Here is an 18,742-nt window from a genome sequence, read left to right as displayed (position 1 = left end):
GACTGTGCTGAGCTCTTCAGTTTCTGTTCTCGAGGTCAGACTGTGGTCATTTCTTAAGTTTCTGGTTTCTAGGTCAGAATGTGGTCAGTTGTGCAGTTTCTCGTTTCTCGGTCAGACTGTGGTCAGTTGGTCAATTTCTGGTTCCTAAGTCATACTGTGGTCATTTGGTCAGTTTCTATTTCCTCGGTCAGACTCTGGTCAGTTGGTCAGTTTCGGTTTGCTAGGTCAGACTGTGGTCAGTTGGTCAGATTCTGGTTCCGAGGTCAGACTGTGGTCACTTGGTCTGTTTCTGGTTCGTAGCTCAGTCTGTGTTCAGTTGCTCAGTTTCGGGTTTCTAGTTCAGACTGCGGACAGTTGGTCAGTTAATGGTTGCTAGGTCATAATGTGGCCAGTTGGCCAGTTTCTGCTTGCTAAGTCAGACTGTGGTCAGTTGGTCAGTTCTGGTTCCTAGGTCAGGCTGAGGTCAGTTTGTCAGTTTCTGCTGTTTATGTCAGACATTGGTCAGTTGGTGAGTTTCTGGTTTCAAGGTCAGACTGTTCTCAGCTTTTCAGTTTCTGGTTTCAAGGTCAGAATGTGGTCAGTTAGTCAGTTTCTGGTTTCTAGGTCAGACTGCCCTCAGTTGCTCAGTTACTGGATGCTCGGTCAGACTGTGGTCAGATGGTCAATTTCTGGTTTCTAGGTCACACTGTGGTCAGTTTCTCAGTTTCTGTTTTCGAGGTCAGACTGTGGTAATTTCTTAAGTTTCTGGTTTCTAGGTCAGAATGTGGTCAGTTTTTCAGTTTCTCGTTCCTAGGTCAGACTGTGGTCAGTTGGTCAATTTCTGGTTTCTAAGTCATACTGTGGTCATTTTGTCAGTTTCTGTTTCCTCGGTCAGACTGTGGTCAGTTGGTCAGTTTCGGGTTGCTAGGTCAGACTGTGGTCAGTTGGTCTGTTTCTGGTTCGTAGCTCAGTCTGTGTTCAGTTGCTCAGTTTCGGGTTTCTAGTTCAGACTGCGGACAGTTGGTCAGTTAATGGTTGCTAGGTCATAATGTGGCCAGTTGGCCAGTGTCTGCTTGCTAAGTCAGACTGTGGTCAGTTGGTCAGTTCTGGTTCCTAGGTCAGGCTGAGGTCAGTTTGTCAGTTTCTGCTATTTATGTCAGACATTGGTCAGTTGGTGAGTTTCTGGTTTCTAAGTCAGACTGTGGTCAGTTGGTCAGTTTCTGGTTTTTAGGTCAGAATGTGGTCAGTTGGTCAGATTCTGGTTTCTAGGTTAGTCTGAGGTCAGTTGGTCAGTTTCGGGTTTCTAGGTCAGACTTTGTTCAGTTGGTCAGATTATGGTTTCTAGGTCAGACTGTGGTCAGTTGGTCAGTTTCTGGTTCTTAGTTCAGACTGTGGTCAGTTGGTCAGTTACTGGTTTCTCGTTCAGACTGTGATTAGTTGATCAGTTTCTGGTTTATACGTCAGACTTGGTCAGTTTGTCAGTTTCTAATTTCTACGTCAGACTGTGGTCAGCTGGTAAAATTCAGGTTTCTAGGTCAGACTGTGGTCAGTTGGTCAGTTTCTGGTTTCTAGGTCAGTCTGTGGTCTGTTGGTCAGTTTCGGGTTACGAGGTCAGACTGTGGACAGTTTCTCAGTTTCTGGTTTCTTGGTCAGACTGTGGTCATTTCTTCGGTTTCTGGTTTCTAGGTCACACTGTGGTCAGTTCATCAGTTTTGGGTTGTCTCGCTTAGACTTTGGTCAGTTGATCAGTTCTGGATGCTAGTTCACACTGTGGTCTGTTGGTCAGTTTCTGGTTTCAAGGTCAGACTGTGCTGAGCTCTTCAGTTTCTGTTCTCGAGGTCAGACTGTGGTCATTTCTTAAGTTTCTGGTTTCTAGGTCAGAATGTGGTCAGTTGTGCAGTTTCTCGTTTCTCGGTCAGACTGTGGTCAGTTGGTCAATTTCTGGTTCCTAAGTCATACTGTCGTCATTTGGTCAGTTTCTATTTCCTCGGTCAGACTCTGGTCAGTTGGTCAGTTTCGGTTTGCTAGGTCAGACTGTGGTCAGTTGGTCAGATTCTGGTTCCGAGGTCAGACTGTGGTCACTTGGTCTGTTTCTGGTTCGTAGCTCAGTCTGTGTTCAGTTGCTCAGTTTCGGGTTTCTAGTTCAGACTGCGGACAGTTGGTCAGTTAATGGTTGCTAGGTCATAATGTGGCCAGTTGGCCAGTTTCTGCTTGCTAAGTCAGACTGTGGTCAGTTGGTCAGTTCTGGTTCCTAGGTCAGGCTGAGGTCAGTTTGTCAGTTTCTGCTGTTTATGTCAGACATTGGTCAGTTGGTGAGTTTCTGGTTTCAAGGTCAGACTGTTCTCAGCTTTTCAGTTTCTGGTTTCAAGGTCAGAATGTGGTCAGTTAGTCAGTTTCTGGTTTCTAGGTCAGACTGCCCTCAGTTGCTCAGTTACTGGATGCTCGGTCAGACTGTGGTCAGATGGTCAATTTCTGGTTTCTAGGTCACACTGTGGTCAGTTTCTCAGTTTCTGTTTTCGAGGTCAGACTGTGGTAATTTCTTAAGTTTCTGGTTTCTAGGTCAGAATGTGGTCAGTTTTTCAGTTTCTCGTTCCTAGGTCAGACTGTGGTCAGTTGGTCAATTTCTGGTTTCTAAGTCATACTGTGGTCATTTTGTCAGTTTCTGTTTCCTCGGTCAGACTGTGGTCAGTTGGTCAGTTTCGGGTTGCTAGGTCAGACTGTGGTCAGTTGGTCTGTTTCTGGTTCGTAGCTCAGTCTGTGTTCAGTTGCTCAGTTTCGGGTTTCTAGTTCAGACTGCGGACAGTTGGTCAGTTAATGGTTGCTAGGTCATAATGTGGCCAGTTGGCCAGTGTCTGCTTGCTAAGTCAGACTGTGGTCAGTTGGTCAGTTCTGGTTCCTAGGTCAGGCTGAGGTCAGTTTGTCAGTTTCTGCTATTTATGTCAGACATTGGTCAGTTGGTGAGTTTCTGGTTTCTAAGTCAGACTGTGGTCAGTTGGTCAGTTTCTGGTTTTTAGGTCAGAATGTGGTCAGTTGGTCAGATTCTGGTTTCTAGGTTAGTCTGAGGTCAGTTGGTCAGTTTCGGGTTTCTAGGTCAGACTTTGTTCAGTTGGTCAGATTATGGTTTCTAGGTCAGACTGTGGTCAGTTGGTCAGTTTCTGGTTCTTAGTTCAGACTGTGGTCAGTTGGTCAGTTACTGGTTTCTCGTTCAGACTGTGATTAGTTGATCAGTTTCTGGTTTATACGTCAGACTTGGTCAGTTTGTCAGTTTCTAATTTCTACGTCAGACTGTGGTCAATTGGTCAGGTTCGGATTGCCTCGTTCAGTTTTTGGTCACTTGGACACTTTCAAGTTTCTAGATTAGACTGTGGTCAGTTTGTCAGTTTCTCGTTTCTAGGTCAGACTGTCGTCAGTTGCTCAGTTTTTGTTTTCGAGGTCAGACTGTGGTCAGTTGGTCAGTTTCTGTTTCCAAGTTCAGACTGGGGTCAGTTGGTCAGTTTCTGGTTGTCTAGGTCTGTTTCTCTGGTAAGTTGTTTACTTTTTGGTTGCTAGGTCATGCTGTGGCCAGTTAGTGAGTTGATTGTTGCCAGGTCAGACTGTGGTCAGAGGGTCAGATTCTGCTTTCTAGATCAGTCTGTGGTAAGTTGGTCAGTTTCTGGTTGCGAGATCAGCCTGCGATCAGTTGATCAGTTTCTGGTTTCGAGATCAGACTGTGGTCAGTTGGTCAGTTTCATGTTGCCTCGGTCAGACTGTGGTCAGTTGGTCAATTTCTGGTTCCAAGGTCAGACTGTGATCAGTTGGTCAGTTTCTGGTTTCTATGTCAGACTGTGGTCAGTTGGTCAGTTTATGGTTTCTAGGTCAGACAGTGTTCCGTTGGTCAGTTTGTGGTTTCTAGGACAGACTGTGGTCAGTTGGTCAGTTTCATGTTGCCTCGGTCAGACTGTGGTCAGTTGGTCAGTTTCTGGTTTCTAGGTCAGGCTGTGGTCAGTTCGTCAGTTTCTGGTTTCTAGGTCAGACTGTGGTCACTTGGTCAATTGCTGGTTTGTACATCAGACTATGGTCAGGCGGTCAGATACTGGTTGCTCGGTCAGAACGTGGTCAGTTGATCAGTTTCGGTTTGTCTCTGTCAGTTTTTGGTCAAGTGGACAGTTTCTGCAAGCTAGATCAGACTGTGGTTAGTTGGTCAGTTTCTGGTTAATAGGTCAGTTGGTCATTTTCTGGTTTCTAGGTCAGACTATGTTCAGTGGTCAGTTTCTGGTTTCGAGGTCAGATTGTGGTCAGTTGGTCAGATTCTGCTTCCAAGGTCAGACTGTGGTCAGTTGGTCAGTTTCTGTTTTCTAGGTCAGACTGTGGTCAGTTGGTCAGTTTCTGGTTTCCAGGTCAGACTTTGGTCCGTTGGTCAATTTCTGGTTTCTCGGTCTGACTGTAGTCCGTTGGTCAGTTTCTGGTTTCTAGGTCAGACTTTGGTCAGTTGGTCAGTTTCTGGTTCTTAGTTCAGACTGTGGTCAGTTGGTCAGTTACTGGTTTCTCGTTCAGACTGTGATTAGTTGGTCAGTTTCTGGATTATGGGTCAGACTGCGGTCAGTTTGTCAGTTTCTAGTTTCTAGGTCAGACTGTGGTCAATTGGTCAGGTTAGGATTGCCTCGGTCAGTTTTTGGTCACTAGGACACTTTCTAGTTTCTAGATTAGACTGTGGTCAGTTTGTCAGTTTCTCGTTTCTCGGTCAGACTGTCGTCAGTTGCTCAGTTTTTGTTTTCGAGGTCAGACTGTGGTCAGTTGGTCAGTTTCTGTTTCCAAGGTCAGGCTGTGGTCAGTTGGTCAGTTTCTGGTTTCTACGTCAGACTTAGGTCCGTTGGTCAATTTCTGGTTTCTCGGTCAGACTGTGGTCAGTTGGTCAGTTTCTGTTTTTAGGTCAGACTGAGGTCAGATGGTCAGTTTCTGGTTTCTAGGTCAGACTGTGGTCAGTTGCTCAGTTTTTGTTTTCGAGGTCAGACTGTGGTCAGTTGGTCACTTTCGGATTGTTCGATCAGTGTTTGATCAGTTGGACTCTTTCTGGTTGCTAGATCAGACTGTGGTTAGTTGGTCAGTTTCTGGTTTATAGGTCAGTTCGTCAGTTTCTGGTTTCTAGGTCAAACTGTGTTCAGTTGTCAGTTTCTGGTTTCGAGGTCAGACTCTGGTCAGTTGATCAGTTTCTGGTTCCAAGGTCAGACTGTGGTCAGTTGGTCAGTTTCAGTTTTCTAGGTCAGACTCTGGTCAGTTGGTCAGTTTCTGGTTCCGAGGTGAGAATGTGGACGTTGGTCAGTTTCTGTTTTTTTGTTCAGACGGTGGGTAGTTGGACAGGTTGTGGTTCCTCGGTCAGATATGGCCAATTGGTCAGTTTCTGTTTCTAGGTCAGACAGAGGTCAGATGGTCAGTTTCTGGTGTATAGGTCAGAATGTGGTCAGTTGGTCAGTTTCTGGTTCCAAGGTCAGACTGTGGTCAGTTGTTCAGTTTCTGGTTTCTAGGTCAGAATGTGGTCAGTTGGTCAGTTTCATGTTGCCTCGGTCAGACTTTGGTCAGTTGGTCAGTTTCTGGTTCCGATGTCAGACTGTGGTCAGTTGGTCAGTTTCTGGTTCCGAGGTCAGACTGTGGTCAGTTGGTCAGTTTCTGGTTCCGATGTCAGACTGTGGTCAGTTGGTCAGTTTCTGGTTCCGAGGTCAGACTGTGGTTAGTTGGTCAGTTTCTGGTTTATAGGTCAGACTCTGGTCCGTTGGTCAATTTCTGGTTTCTAGGTCAGACTGTGGTCAGTTGGTCAGTTTCTGTTTTTAGGTCAGAGTGAGGTCAGATGGTCAGTTTCTGGTTTTTAGGTCAGAATGTGGACAGTTCGTTAGTTTCTGGTTTCGAGTTAAGAATGTGGTCAGTTGGTCAGTTTCTGGTTTCTTGGTCAGATTGTGGTCAGTTGGTCAATTGCTGGTTTCTACGTCAGACTTTGGTCAGTTGGTCAGATACTGGTCGCTAGGTCAGAATGTGGCCTGTTGGAAAGTTTGTGTTTGCCAGGTCAGACTGTGATCATATGGTCAGTTTCTGGTTTCGAGGTCAGATTGTGGTCAGTTGCTCAGTTTCGGGTTTCTACGTCAGATTTTGGTCAGTTGGTCAGATACTGGTCGCTAGGTCAGAATGTGGCCTGTTGGACAGTTTGTGTTTGCCAGGTCAGACTGTGGTCATTTGTTCAGTTTCTGGTTTCGAGGTCAGATTATGGTCATTTGCTCAGTTTCTGGTTTCTTGGTCAGACTGTGGTCAGTTGGACAGTTTCGTGTTGTCTTGGTCATTTGGTCAGTTTCATCTTGTCTCGGTCAGACTGTGGTCAGTTGCTCAGTTTCTGGCTTCTTGGTCAGACTGTTCATTTGGTCAGTTTCGTGTTGTCTTGTTCAGTTGGTCAGTTTCATGTTGTCTCGGTCAGACTGTGGGCAGTTGGTCAGTTTCTGGTTTCTAGGTCAGACTTTGGTCAGACTGTGGTCAGTTGGTCAGTTTCTTATTTCTCGGTCAGTCTGTGGTCAGTTGAACAGTTACTGGTAGCCTAGGTCTGTTTCTCTGGTCAGTTTTGTACTTTTTGGTTGTTAGGTCATCCTGTGGTCAGTTGATCAGTTGCTTGTTGCTAGGTCAGCCTGTGGTCAGTTGGTCAGTTTCTGGTTGCTAGATCAGACTGTGGTCAGTTGGTCAGTTTCTGGTTTCTAGGTCAGACTGTGGTCCGTTGGTCAAATTCTGGTTTCTAGGTCAGACTGTGGTCAGTTGGTCAGTTTCTGTTTTTAGGTCAGACTGAGGTCAGATGGTCAGTTTCTGGTTTCTAGGTCAGAATGTGGACAGTTCGTCAGTTTCTGGTTTCGAGTTAAGAATGTGGTCAGTTGGTCAGTTTCTGGTTTCTTGGTCAGATTGTGGTCAGTTGGTCAATTGCTGGTTTCCACGTCAGATTTTGGTCAGTTGGTCAGATACTGGTCGCTTGGTCAGAATGTGGCCTGTTGGACAGTTTGTGTTTGCCAGGTCAGACAGTGGTCATATGGTCAGTTTCTGGTTTCTAGGTCAGACTGTTGTCAGTTGGTTAGTTGCTGGTTTATACTTCAGACTGTGGTCAGTTGGTCATATACTGGTTGCTAGGTCAGAATGTGGCCTGTTGGACAGTTTCTGGTTGCTCGATCAGACTGAGGTCATTTGGTCAGTCTCTGCTTTCTCGGTCAAACTGTTGTCAGTTGGTCAGGTTCGGGTTGTCTCGGTTAGACTGTGGTCAGTTGGTCAGTTTCTGGTGGTTTCGTTGAGACTCTGGTCAGTTGGTCAGTTTCTGGTTTCTAGATCAGACTGAAGTAGTTGGTTAGTTTCTGGTTCTTAAATCAGACTGTGATCAGACGGTCAGTTACGGTATCTAGCTCAGAATGTGGTCAGTTGGTCAGTATCAGCTTTCTTGGTCAGACTGTGGTCAGTTGCTCAGTTTCTTGTTCGTAGGTCAGACTGTGATTAGATGTTCAGTTTCAGTTCCTGAGGTCAGACTGTAGTCCTTTGGTCAGTTTCTGGTTTCGAGGTCAGATTGTGGTCAGTAGCTCAGTTTCTGGTTTCTAGGTCAGAATATGGTCATTTGGTCAGTTTCGTTTTGTCTTGGTCAGTTGGTCAGTTTCATGTTGTCTCTGTCAGACTGTGGGCAGTTGGTCAATTTCTGGTTTCTAGGTCAGACTGTGGTCAGACTGTGGTCAGTTGGTCAGTTTCTGCTTTCTCGGTAAGATTGTGGTCAGTTGGTCAGTTTCATGTTGCCTCGGTCAGACTGTGGTCAGTTGGTCAGTTTATGGTTTCAAGGTCAGACTCTGGTCAGTTGGTCTGTTCTGTTTTTTATGTCAGACTTTGGTCAGTTGGTCAGTTTCTGGTTTCGAGTTAAGAATGTGGTCAGTTCGTCAGTTTCTGGTTTCGAGTTCAGACTTTGGTCTGTTGGTCAGTTTCTGGTTTCGAGGTCAGACTGTGGTCAGTTGGTCAGTTTCTGGTTTCTAGGTCAGACTGTGGTCATTTCGTCAGTTTCTGGTATCTAGGTCAGACTGTGGTCACTTGGTCAATTGCTGGTTTCTACATCAGACTATATCAGGCGGTCAGATACTGGTTGCTAGGTCAGAATGTGGTCAGTTGTTCAGTTTCGGATTGTCTCTGTCAGTTTTTGGTCAGTTGACAGTTTCTGCATGTTAGATCAGACTGTGGTTAGTTGGTCAGTTTCTGGTTAATAGGTCAGTTGGTCAGTTTCTGGTTTCTAGGTCAGACTATGTTCAGTGGTCAGTTTCTGGTTTCGAGGTCAGATTGTGGTCAGTTGGTCAGATTCTGGTTCCAAGGTCAGACTGTGGTCAGTTGGTCAGTTTCTGTTTTCTAGGTCAGACTGTGGTCAGTTGGTCAGTTTCTGGTTCCGAGGTGAGACTGTAGAACGTTGGTCAGTTTCTGGTTTCTAGTTCAGACGCTGGGTAGTTGTACAGGTTGTGGTTTCTCGGTCAGATGTGGTCAGTTGGTCAGTTTCTGTTTTTAGGTCAGACAGAGGTCAGATGGTCAGTTTCTGGTGTATAGGTCAGAATGTGGTCAGTTGGTCAGTTTCTGGTTCCAAGGTCAGACTGTGGTCAGTTGTTCAGTTTCTGGTTTCTCGGTTAGACTGTTGTCAGTTGGTCAGTTTCAGGTTGTCTAGGTCAGCCTGTGGTCAGTTGGTCAGTTCCTGGTTTATGGGTCAGACTGTTGTCAGTTGGTAAGTCACTGGTTTCTATGTTAGACTTTGGTCAGTTGGTCAGTTGCTGGTTTCTAGGTCAGACTTTGGTCCGTTGGTCAGATTATGGTTTCTAGGTCAGACTGTGGTCAGTTGGTCAGTTTCTGTTTCCAAGGTCAGACTGTGGTCAGTTGGTCAGTTTCTGGTTTCTAGGTCAGACTTTGGTCCGTTGGTCAATTTCTGGTTTCTCGGTCAGACTGTGGTCAGTTGGTCAGTTTCTGTTTTTAGGTCAGACTGAGGTCAGATGGTCAGTTTCTGGTTTCTAGGTCAGATTGTGGTCAGTTGGAGAGTTTCGGTTTCCAAGTTCAGACTTTGGTCAGTTGGTCAGTTTCTGGTTTCCAGGTCAGACTTTGGCCCGTTGGTCAATTTCTGGTTTCTCGGTCAGACTGTAGTCCGTTGGTCAGTTTCGGGTTTCTATGTCAGACTCTGGTCAGTTGGTCAGTTTCTGGTTCTTAGTTCAGACTGTGGTCAGTTGGTCAGTTACTGGTTTCTCGTTCAGACTGTGATTAGTTGGTCAGTTTCTGGTTTATAGGTCAGACTGCGGTCAGTTTGTCAGTTTCTAGTTTCTAGGTCAGACTGTGGTCAATTGGTCAGGTTCGGATTGCCTCGGTCAGTTTTTGGTCACTTGGACACTTTCTAGTTTCTAGATTAGACTGTGGTCAGTTTGTCAGTTTCTCGTTTCTAGGTCAGACTGTCGTCAGTTGCTCAGTTTTTGTTTTCGAGGTCAGACTGTGGTCAGTTGGTCAGTTTCTGTTTCCAAGGTCAGACTGTGGTCAGTTGGTCAGTTTCTGGTTTCTAGGTCAGACTGCGGTCAGTTGTTCAGTTTCTGGTTTCTCGGTTAGACTGTTGTCAGTTGGTCAGTTTCGGGTTGTCTAGGTCAGCCTGTGGTCAGTTGGTCAGTTCCTGGTTTATGGGTCAGACTGTTGTCAGTTGGTAAGTCACTGGTTTCTATGTTAGACTTTGGTCAGTTGGTCAGTTGCTGGTTTCTAGGTCAGACTTTGGTCCGTTGGTCAGATTATGGTTTCTAGGTCAGACTGTGGTCAGTTGGTCAGTTTCTGTTTCCAAGGTCAGACTGTGGTCAGTTGGTCAGTTTCTGGTTTCTAGGTCAGACTTTGGTCCGTTGGTCAATTTCTGGTTTCTCGGTGAGACTGTGGTCAGTTGGTCAGTTTCTGTTTTTAGGTCAGACTGAGGTCAGATGGTCAGTTTCTGGTTTCTAGGTCAGATTGTGGTCAGTTGGAGAGTTTCGGTTTCCAAGTTCAGACATTGGTCAGTTGGTCAGTTTCTGGTTTCCAGGTCAGACTTTGGCCCGTTGGTCAATTTCTGGTTTCTCGGTCAGACTGTAGTCCGTTGGTCAGTTTCGGGTTTCTATGTCAGACTGTGGTCATTGGTCAGTTTCTGGTTCTTAGTTCAGACTGTGGTCAGTTGGTCAGTTACTGGTTTCTCGTTCAGACTGTGATTAGTTGGTCAGTTTCTGGTTTATAGGTCAGACTGCGGTCAGTTTGTCAGTTTCTAGTTTCTAGGTCAGACTGTGGTCAATTGGTCAGGTTCGGATTGCCTCGGTCAGTTTTCGGTCACTTGGACACTTTCTAGTTTCTAGATTAGACTGTGGTCAGTTTGTCAGTTTCTCGTTTCTAGGTCAGACTGTCGTCAGTTGCGCAGTTTTTGTTTTCGAGGTCAGACTGTGGTCAGTTGGTCAGTTTCTGTTTCCAAGGTCAGACTGTGGTCAGTTGGTCAATTTTTGGTTTCTCGGTCTGACTGTGGTCAGTTGGTCAGTTTCTGTTTTTAGGTCAGACTGAGGTCAGATGGTCAGTTTCTGGTTTCTAGGTCAGACTGTGGTCAGTTGCTCAGTTTTTTTTATCGAGGTCAGACTGTGGTCAGTTGGTCAGTTTCTGATTTCTAGATCCGACTGCGGTCAGTTTGTCAGTTTCTGGTTTCTAGTTCAGACTGTGGTCAGTTGGTCACTTTCGGATTGTTCGGTCAGTTTTTGGTCAGTTGGACTCTTTCTGGTTGCTTGATCAGACTGTGGTTAGTTGGTCAGTTTCTGGTTTATAGGTCAGTTCGTCAGTTTCTGGTTTCTAGGTCAGACAGTGTTCAGTTGTCAGTTTCTGGTTTCGAGGTCAGACTCTGGTCAGTTGATCAGTTTCTGGTTTCGAGGTCAGACTGTGGTCAGTTGGTCAGTTTCTGGTTCCAAGGTCAGACTGTGGTCAGTTGGTCAGTTTTAGTTTTCTAGGTCAGACTCTGGTCAGTTGGTCAGTTTCTGGTTCCGATGTGAGAATGTGGACCGTTGGTCAGTTTCTTGTTTTTTGTTCAGACGGTGGGTAGTTGGACAGGTTGTGGTTTCTCGGTCAGATGTGGTCAGTTGGTCAGTTTCTGTTTCTAGGTCAGACAGAGGTCAGATGGTCAGTTTCTGGTGTATAGGTCAGAATGTGGTCAGTTGGTCAGTTTCTGGTTCCAAGGTCAGACTGTGGTCAGTTGTTCAGTTTCTGGTTTCTCGGTTAGACTGTTGTCATTTGGTCAGTTTCGGTTTGTCTCGGTCAGACTGTGGTCAGTTGGTCAGTTCCTGGTTTATGGGTCAGACTGTTGTCAGTTGGTAAGTCACTGGTTTCTATGTTAGACTTTGGTCAGTTGGTCAGTTGCTGGTTTATAGGTCAGACTTTGGTCCGTTGGTCAGATTATGGTTTCTAGGTCAGACTGTGGTCAGTTGGTCAGTTTCTGGTTCTTAGTTCAGACTGTGGTCAGTTGGTCAGTTACTGGTTTCTCGTTCAGACTGTGATTAGTTGATCAGTTTCTGGTTTATAGGTCAGACTGTGGTCAGTTGGTCAATTTCTGGTTTCTCGGTCAGACTGTAGTCCGTTGGTCAGTTTCTGTTTTTAGGTCAGACTGAGGTCAGTTGGTCAGTTTCTGGTTTCTAGGTCAGATTGTGGTCAGTTGGTCAGTTTCGGGTTGTCTAGGTCAGCCTGTGGTCAGTTGGTCAGTTCCTGGTTTATGGGTCAGACTGTTGTCAGTTGGTAAGTCACTGGTTTCTATGTTAGACTTTGGTCAGTTGGTCAGTTGCTGGTTTCTAGGTCAGACTTTGGTCCGTTGGTCAGATTATGGTTTCTAGGTCAGACTGTGGTCAGTTGGTCAGTTTCTGTTTCCAAGGTCAGACTGTGGTCAGTTGGTCAGTTTCTGGTTTCTAGGTCAGACTTTGGTCCGTTGGTCAATTTCTGGTTTCTCGGTGAGACTGTGGTCAGTTGGTCAGTTTCTGTTTTTAGGTCAGACTGAGGTCAGATGGTCAGTTTCTGGTTTCTAGGTCAGATTGTGGTCAGTTGGAGAGTTTCGGTTTCCAAGTTCAGACATTGGTCAGTTGGTCAGTTTCTGGTTTCCAGGTCAGACTTTGGCCCGTTGGTCAATTTCTGGTTTCTCGGTCAGACTGTAGTCCGTTGGTCAGTTTCGGGTTTCTATGTCAGACTGTGGTCATTGGTCAGTTTCTGGTTCTTAGTTCAGACTGTGGTCAGTTGGTCAGTTACTGGTTTCTCGTTCAGACTGTGATTAGTTGGTCAGTTTCTGGTTTATAGGTCAGACTGCGGTCAGTTTGTCAGTTTCTAGTTTCTAGGTCAGACTGTGGTCAATTGGTCAGGTTCGGATTGCCTCGGTCAGTTTTCGGTCACTTGGACACTTTCTGGTTTCTAGATTAGCCTGTGGTCAGTTTGTCAGTTTCTCGTTTCTAGGTCAGACTGTCGTCAGTTGCGCAGTTTTTGTTTTCGAGGTCAGACTGTGGTCAGTTGGTCAGTTTCTGTTTCCAAGGTCAGACTGTGGTCAGTTGGTCAATTTTTGGTTTCTCGGTCTGACTGTGGTCAGTTGGTCAGTTTCTGTTTTTAGGTCAGACTGAGGTCAGATGGTCAGTTTCTGGTTTCTAGGTCAGACTGCGGTCAGTTTGTCAGTTTCTGGTTTCTAGTTCAGACTGTGGTCAGTTGGTCACTTTCGGATTTTTCGGTCAGTTTTTGTTCAGTTGGACTCTTTCTGGTTGCTTGATCAGACTGTGGTTAGTTGGTCAGTTTCTGGTTTATAGGTCAGTTCGTCAGTTTCTGGTTTCTAGGTCAGACTGTGTTCAGTTGTCAGTTTCTGGTTTCGAGGTCAGACTCTGGTCAGTTGATCAGTTTCTGGTTTCGAGGTCAGACTGTGGTCAGTTGGTCAGTTTCTGGTTCCAAGGTCAGACTGTGGTCAGTTGGTCAGTTTTAGTTTTCTAGGTCAGACTCTGGTCAGTTGGTCAGTTTCTGGTTCCGAGGTGAGAATGTGGACCGTTGGTCAGTTTCTTGTTTTTTGTTCAGACGGTGGGTAGTTGGACAGGTTGTGGTTTCTCGGTCAGATGTGGTCAGTTGGTCAGTTTCTGTTTCTAGGTCAGACAGAGGTCAGATGGTCAGTTTCTGGTGTATAGGTCAGAATGTGGTCAGTTGGTCAGTTTCTGGTTCCAAGGTCAGACTGTGGTCAGTTGTTCAGTTTCTGGTTTCTCGGTTAGACTGTTGTCATTTGGTCAGTTTCGGTTTGTCTCGGTCAGACTGTGGTCAGTTGGTCAGTTCCTGGTTTATGGGTCAGACTGTTGTCAGTTGGTAAGTCACTGGTTTCTATGTTAGACTTTGGTCAGTTGGTCAGTTGCTGGTTTCTAGGTCAGACTTTGGTCCGTTGGTCAGATTATGGTTTCTAGGTCAGACTGTGGTCAGTTGGTCAGTTTCTGGTTCTTAGTTCAGACTGTGGTCAGTTGGTCAGTTACTGGTTTCTCGTTCAGACTGTGATTAGTTGATCAGTTTCTGGTTTATAGGTCAGACTGTGGTCAGTTGGTCAATTTCTGGTTTCTCGGTCAGACTGTAGTCCGTTGGTCAGTTTCTGTTTTTAGGTCAGACTGAGGTCAGTTGGTCAGTTTCTGGTTTCTAGGTCAGATTGTGGTCAGTTGGACAGTTTCGGTTTCCAAGGTCAGACTGTGGTCAGTTGGTCAGTTTCTGGTTTATAGGTCAGACTGTGGTCAGTTTGTTAGTTTCTAGTTTCTAGGTCAGACTGTGGTCAATTGGTCAGGTTCGGATTGCCTCGGTTAGTTTTTGTTCACTTGGTCACTTTCTAGTTTCTAGATTAGACTGTGGTCAGTTTGTCAGTTTCTCGTTTCTAGGTCAGACTGTCGTCAGTTGCTCAGTTTTTGTTTTCGAGGGCAGACTGTGGTCAGTTGGTCAGTTTCTGTTTTTAGGTCAGACTGTAGTCCGTTGGTCAGTTTCTGGTTTCTAGGTCAGACAGTGGTCAGGTGGTCAGTTTCTGGTTCTTAGTTCAGACTGTGGTCAGTTGGTCAGTTACTGGTGTCTCGTTCAGACTGTGATTAGTTGGTCAGTTTCTGGTTTATAGGTCAGACTGCGGTCAGTTTGTCAGTTCCTAGTTTCTAGTTCAGACTGTGGTCAATTGGTCAGGTTCGGATTGCCTCGGTCAGTTTTTGGTCACTTGGACACTTTCTAGTTTCTAGATTAGACTGTGGTCAGTTTGTCAGTTTCTCGTTTCTCGGTCAGAATGTCGTCAGTTGCTCAGTTTTTGTTTTCGAGGTCAGACTGTGGTCAGTTGGTCAGTTTCTGTTTCCAAGGTCAGACTGTGGTCAGTAGGTCAGTTTCTGGTTTCTAGGTCAGACTTTGGTCCGTTGCTCAATTTCTGGTTTCTCGGTCAGACTGTGGTCAGTTGGTCAGTTTCTGTTTTTAGGTCAGACTGAGGTCAGATGGTCAGTTTCTGGTTTCTAGGTCAGACTGTGGTCAGTTGCTCAGTTTTTGTTTTCGAGGTCAGACTTTGGTCAGTTGGTCAGTTTCTGATTTCTCGATCAGAATGCGGTCAGTTTGTCAGTTTCTGGTTTCTAGTTCAGACTGTGGTCAGTTGGTCACTTTCGGATTGTTCGGTCAGTTTTTGGTCAGTTGGACTCTTTCTGGTTGCTAGATCAGACTGTGGTTAGTTGGTCAGTTTCTGGTTTATAGGTCAGTTCGTCAGTTTCTGGTTTCTAGGTCAGACTGTGTTCAGTTGTCAGTTTCTGGTTTCGAGCTCAGACTCTGGTCAATTGATCAGTTTCTGGTTTCGAGGTCAGACTGTGGTCAGCTGATCAGTTTCTGATTCCAAGTTCAGACTGTGGTCAGTTGGTCAGTTTCAGTTTTCTAGGTCAAACTCTGGTCAGTTGGTCAGTTTCTGGTTCCGAGGTGAGAATGTGGACCGTTGGTCAGTTTCTGGTTTTTTGTTCAGACAGTGGGTAGTTGGACAGGTTGTGGTTTCTCGGTCAGATGTGGTCAGTTGGTCAGTTTCTGTTTCTAGGTCAGACAGAGGTCAGATGGTCAGTTTCGGGTTGTCTCGGTCAGACTGTGGTCAGTTGGTCAGTTCCTGGTTCCAAGGTCAGAATGTTGTCAGTTGGTAAGTCACTGGTTTCTATGTTAGACTTTGGTCAGTTGGTCAGTTGCTGGTTTATAGGTCAGACTTTGGTCCGTTGGTCAGATTATGGTTTCTAGGTCAGACTGTGGTCAGTTGGTCAGTTTCTGGTTCTTAGTTCAGACTGTGGTCAGTTGGTCAGTTACTGGTTTCTCGTTCAGACTGTGATTAGTTCGTCAGTTTCTGGTTTATAGGTCAGACTGTGGTCAGTTTGTTAGTTTCTAGTTTCTATGTCAGACTGTGGTCAATTGGTCAGGTTCGGATTGCCTCGGTTAGTTTTTGGTCACTTGGACACTTTCTAGTTTCTAGATTAGACTGTGGTCAGTTTGTCAGTTTCTCGTTTCTAGGTCAGACTGTCGTCAGTTGCTCAGTTTTTGTTTTCGAGGTCAGACTGTGGTCAGTTGGTCAGTTTCTGTTTCCAAGGTCAGACTGTGATCAGCTGGTCAGTTTCTGGTTTCTAGGTCAGACTTTGGTCCGTTGGTCAATTTCTGGTTTCTCGGTCAGACTGTGGTCAGTTGGTCAGTTTCTGTTTTTAGGTCAGACTGAGTTCAGTTGGTCAGTTTCTGGTTTCTAGGTCAGATTGTGGTCAGTTGGACAGTTTCGGTTTCCAAGGTCAGACTGTGGTCAGTTGGTCAGTTTCTGGTTTCTAGGTCAGACTTTGGTCCGTTGGTCAATTTCTGGTTTCTCGGTCAGACTGTAGTCCGTTGGTCAGTTTCTGTTTTTAGGTCAGACTGAGGTCAGTTGGTCAGTTTCTGGTTTCTAGGTCAGATTGTGGTCAGTTGGACAGTTTCGGTTTCCAAGGTCAGACTGTGGTCAGTTGGTCAGTTTCTGGTTTATAGGTCAGACTGTGGTCAGTTTGTTAGTTTCTAGTTTCTAGGTCAGACTGTGGTCAATTGGTCAGGTTCGGATTGCCTCGGTTAGTTTTTGGTCACTTGGACACTTTCTAGTTTCTAGATTAGACTGTGGTCAGTTTGTCAGTTTCTCGTTTCTAGGTCAGACTGTCGTCAGTTGCTCAGTTTTTGTTTTCGAGGTCAGACTGTGGTCAGTTGGTCAGTTTCTGTTTCCAAGGTCAGACTGTGGTCAGCTGGTCAGTTTCTGGTTTCTAGGTCAGACTTTGGTCAGTTGGTCAATTTCTGGTTTCTCGGTCAGACATGTGGTCAGTTGGTCAGTTTCTGTTTTTAGGTCAGACTGTAGTCCGTTGGTCAGTTTCTGGTTTCTAGGTCAGACAGTGGTCAGGTGGTCAGTTTCTGGTTCTTAGTTCAGACTGTGGTCAGTTGGTCAGTTACTGGTGTCTCGTTCAGACTGTGATTAGTTGGTCAGTTTCTGGTTTATAGGTCAGACTGCGGTCAGTTTGTCAGTTCCTAGTTTCTAGGTCAGACTGTGGTCAATTGGTCAGTTTCGGATTGCCTCGGTCAGTTTTTGGTCACTTGGACACTTTCTAGTTTCTAGATTAGACTGTGGTCAGTTTGTCAGTTTCTCGTTTCTCGGTCAGAATGTCGTCAGTTGCTCAGTTTTTGTTTTCGAGGTCAGACTGTGGTCAGTTGGTCAGTTTCTGTTTCCAAGGTCAGACTGTGGTCAGTAGGTCAGTTTCTGGTTTCTAGGTCAGACTTTGGTCCGTTGCTCAATTTATGGTTTCTCGGTCAGACTGTGGTCAGTTGGTCAGTTTCTTTTTTTAGGTCAGACTGAGGTCAGATGGTCAGTTTCTGGTTTCTAGGTCAGACTGTGGTCAGTTGCTCAGTTTTTGTTTTCGAGGTCAGACTGTGGTCAGTTGGTCAGTTTCTGATTTCTCGATCAGAATGCGGTCAGTTTGTCAGTTTCTGGTTTCTAGTTCAGACTGTGGTCAGTTGGTCACTTTCGGATTGTTCGGTCAGTTTTTGGTCAGTTGGACTCTTTCTGGTTGCTAGATCAGACTGTGGTTAGTTGGTCAGTTTCTGGTTTATAGTTCAGTTCGTCAGTTTCTGGTTTCTAGGTCAGACTGTGTTCAGTTGTCAGTTTCTGGTTTCGAGGTCAGACTCTGGTCAGTTGATCAGTTTCTGGTTTCGAGGTCAGACTGTGGTCAGCTGATCAGTTTCTGATTCCAAGTTCAGACTGTGGTCAGTTGGCCAATTTCAGTTTTCTAGGTCAAACTCTGGTCATTTGGTCAGTTTCTGGTTCCGAGGTAAGAATGTGGACCGTTGTTCAGTTTCTGGTTTTTTGTTCAGACAGTGGGTAGTTGGACAGGTTGTGGTTTCTCGGTCAGATGTGGTCAGTTGGTCAGTTTCTGTTTCTAGGTCAGACAGAGGTCAGATGGTCAGTTTCTGGTGTATAGGTCAGAATGTGGTCCGTTGGTCAGTTTCTGGTTCCAAGGTCAGACTGTGGTCAGTTGTTCAGTTTCTGGTTTCTCGGTTAGACTGTTGTCAGTTGGTCAGTTTCGGGTTGTCTAGGTCAGACTGTGGTCAGTTGGTCAGTTCCTGGTTTATGGGTCAGACTGTGGTCAGTTGGTAAGTCACTGGTTTCGAGGTAAGACTTTGGTCAGTTGGTTAGTTGCTGGTTTATAGGTCAGACTGTGGTCATTTGGCCAATTTCTGGTTTCTAGGTCAGACTGTGGTCAGTCGGTCAGATTATGGTTTCTAAGTCAGACTGTGGTCAGTTGGTCAGATTCTGCTTTCTGATTCACACTGTGGTCAGTTTGTCAGTTTCTCGTTTCTAGGTCAGACTGTCGTCAGTTGCTCAGTTTTTGTTTTCGAGGTCAGACTGTGGTCAGTTGGTCAGTTTCTGTTTCCAAGGTCAGACTGTGGTCAGCTGCTCAGTTTCTGGTTTCTAGGTCAGACTTTGGTCCGTTGGTCAATTTCTGGTTTCTCGGTCAGACTGTGGTCAGTTGGTCAGTTTCTGTTTTTAGGTCAGACTGTAGTCCGTTGGTCAGTTTCTGGTTTCTAGGTCAGACAGTGGTCAGGTGGTCAGTTTCTGGTTCTTAGTTCAGACTGTGGTCAGTTGGTCAGTTACTGGTGTCTCGTTCAGACTGTGATTAGTTGGTCAGTTTCTGGTTTATAGGTCAGACTGCGGTCAGTTTGTCAGTTCCTAGTTTCTAGGTCAGACTGTGGTCAATTGGTCAGGTTCGGATTGCCTCGGTCAGTTTTTGGTCACTTGGACACTTTCTAGTTTCTAGATTAGACTGTGGTCAGTTTGTCAGTTTCTCGTTTCTCGGTCAGAATGTCGTCAGTTGCTCAGTTTTTGTTTTCGAGGTCAGACTGTGGTCAGTTGGTCAGTTTCTGTTTCCAAGGTCAGACTGTGGTCAGTTGGTCAGTTTCTGGTTTCTAGGTCAGACTTTGGTCCGTTGCTCAATTTCTGGTTTCTCGGTCAGACTGTGGTCAGTTGGTCAGTTTCTGTTTTTAGGTCAGACTGAGGTCAGATGGTCAGTTTCTGGTTTCTAGGTCAGACTGTGGTCAGTTGCTCAGTTTTTGTTTTCGAGGTCAGACTGTGGTCAGTTGGTCAGTTTCTGATTTCTCGATCAGAATGCGGTCAGTTGGTCAGATACTATTGCTCGGTCAGACTGTGGTCAGTTTCAGTTTCTGGTTCCCAGATCAGACTGTGGTCATTTGGTCAGGTTCTGGTTTCTCTGTT

Source organism: Pristiophorus japonicus, unplaced genomic scaffold, assembly GCF_044704955.1.
Source record: "Pristiophorus japonicus isolate sPriJap1 unplaced genomic scaffold, sPriJap1.hap1 HAP1_SCAFFOLD_37, whole genome shotgun sequence".
NCBI classification, from domain to species: Eukaryota; Metazoa; Chordata; class Chondrichthyes; family Pristiophoridae; genus Pristiophorus; species Pristiophorus japonicus.
This window is presented reverse-complemented; position numbering follows the sequence as displayed.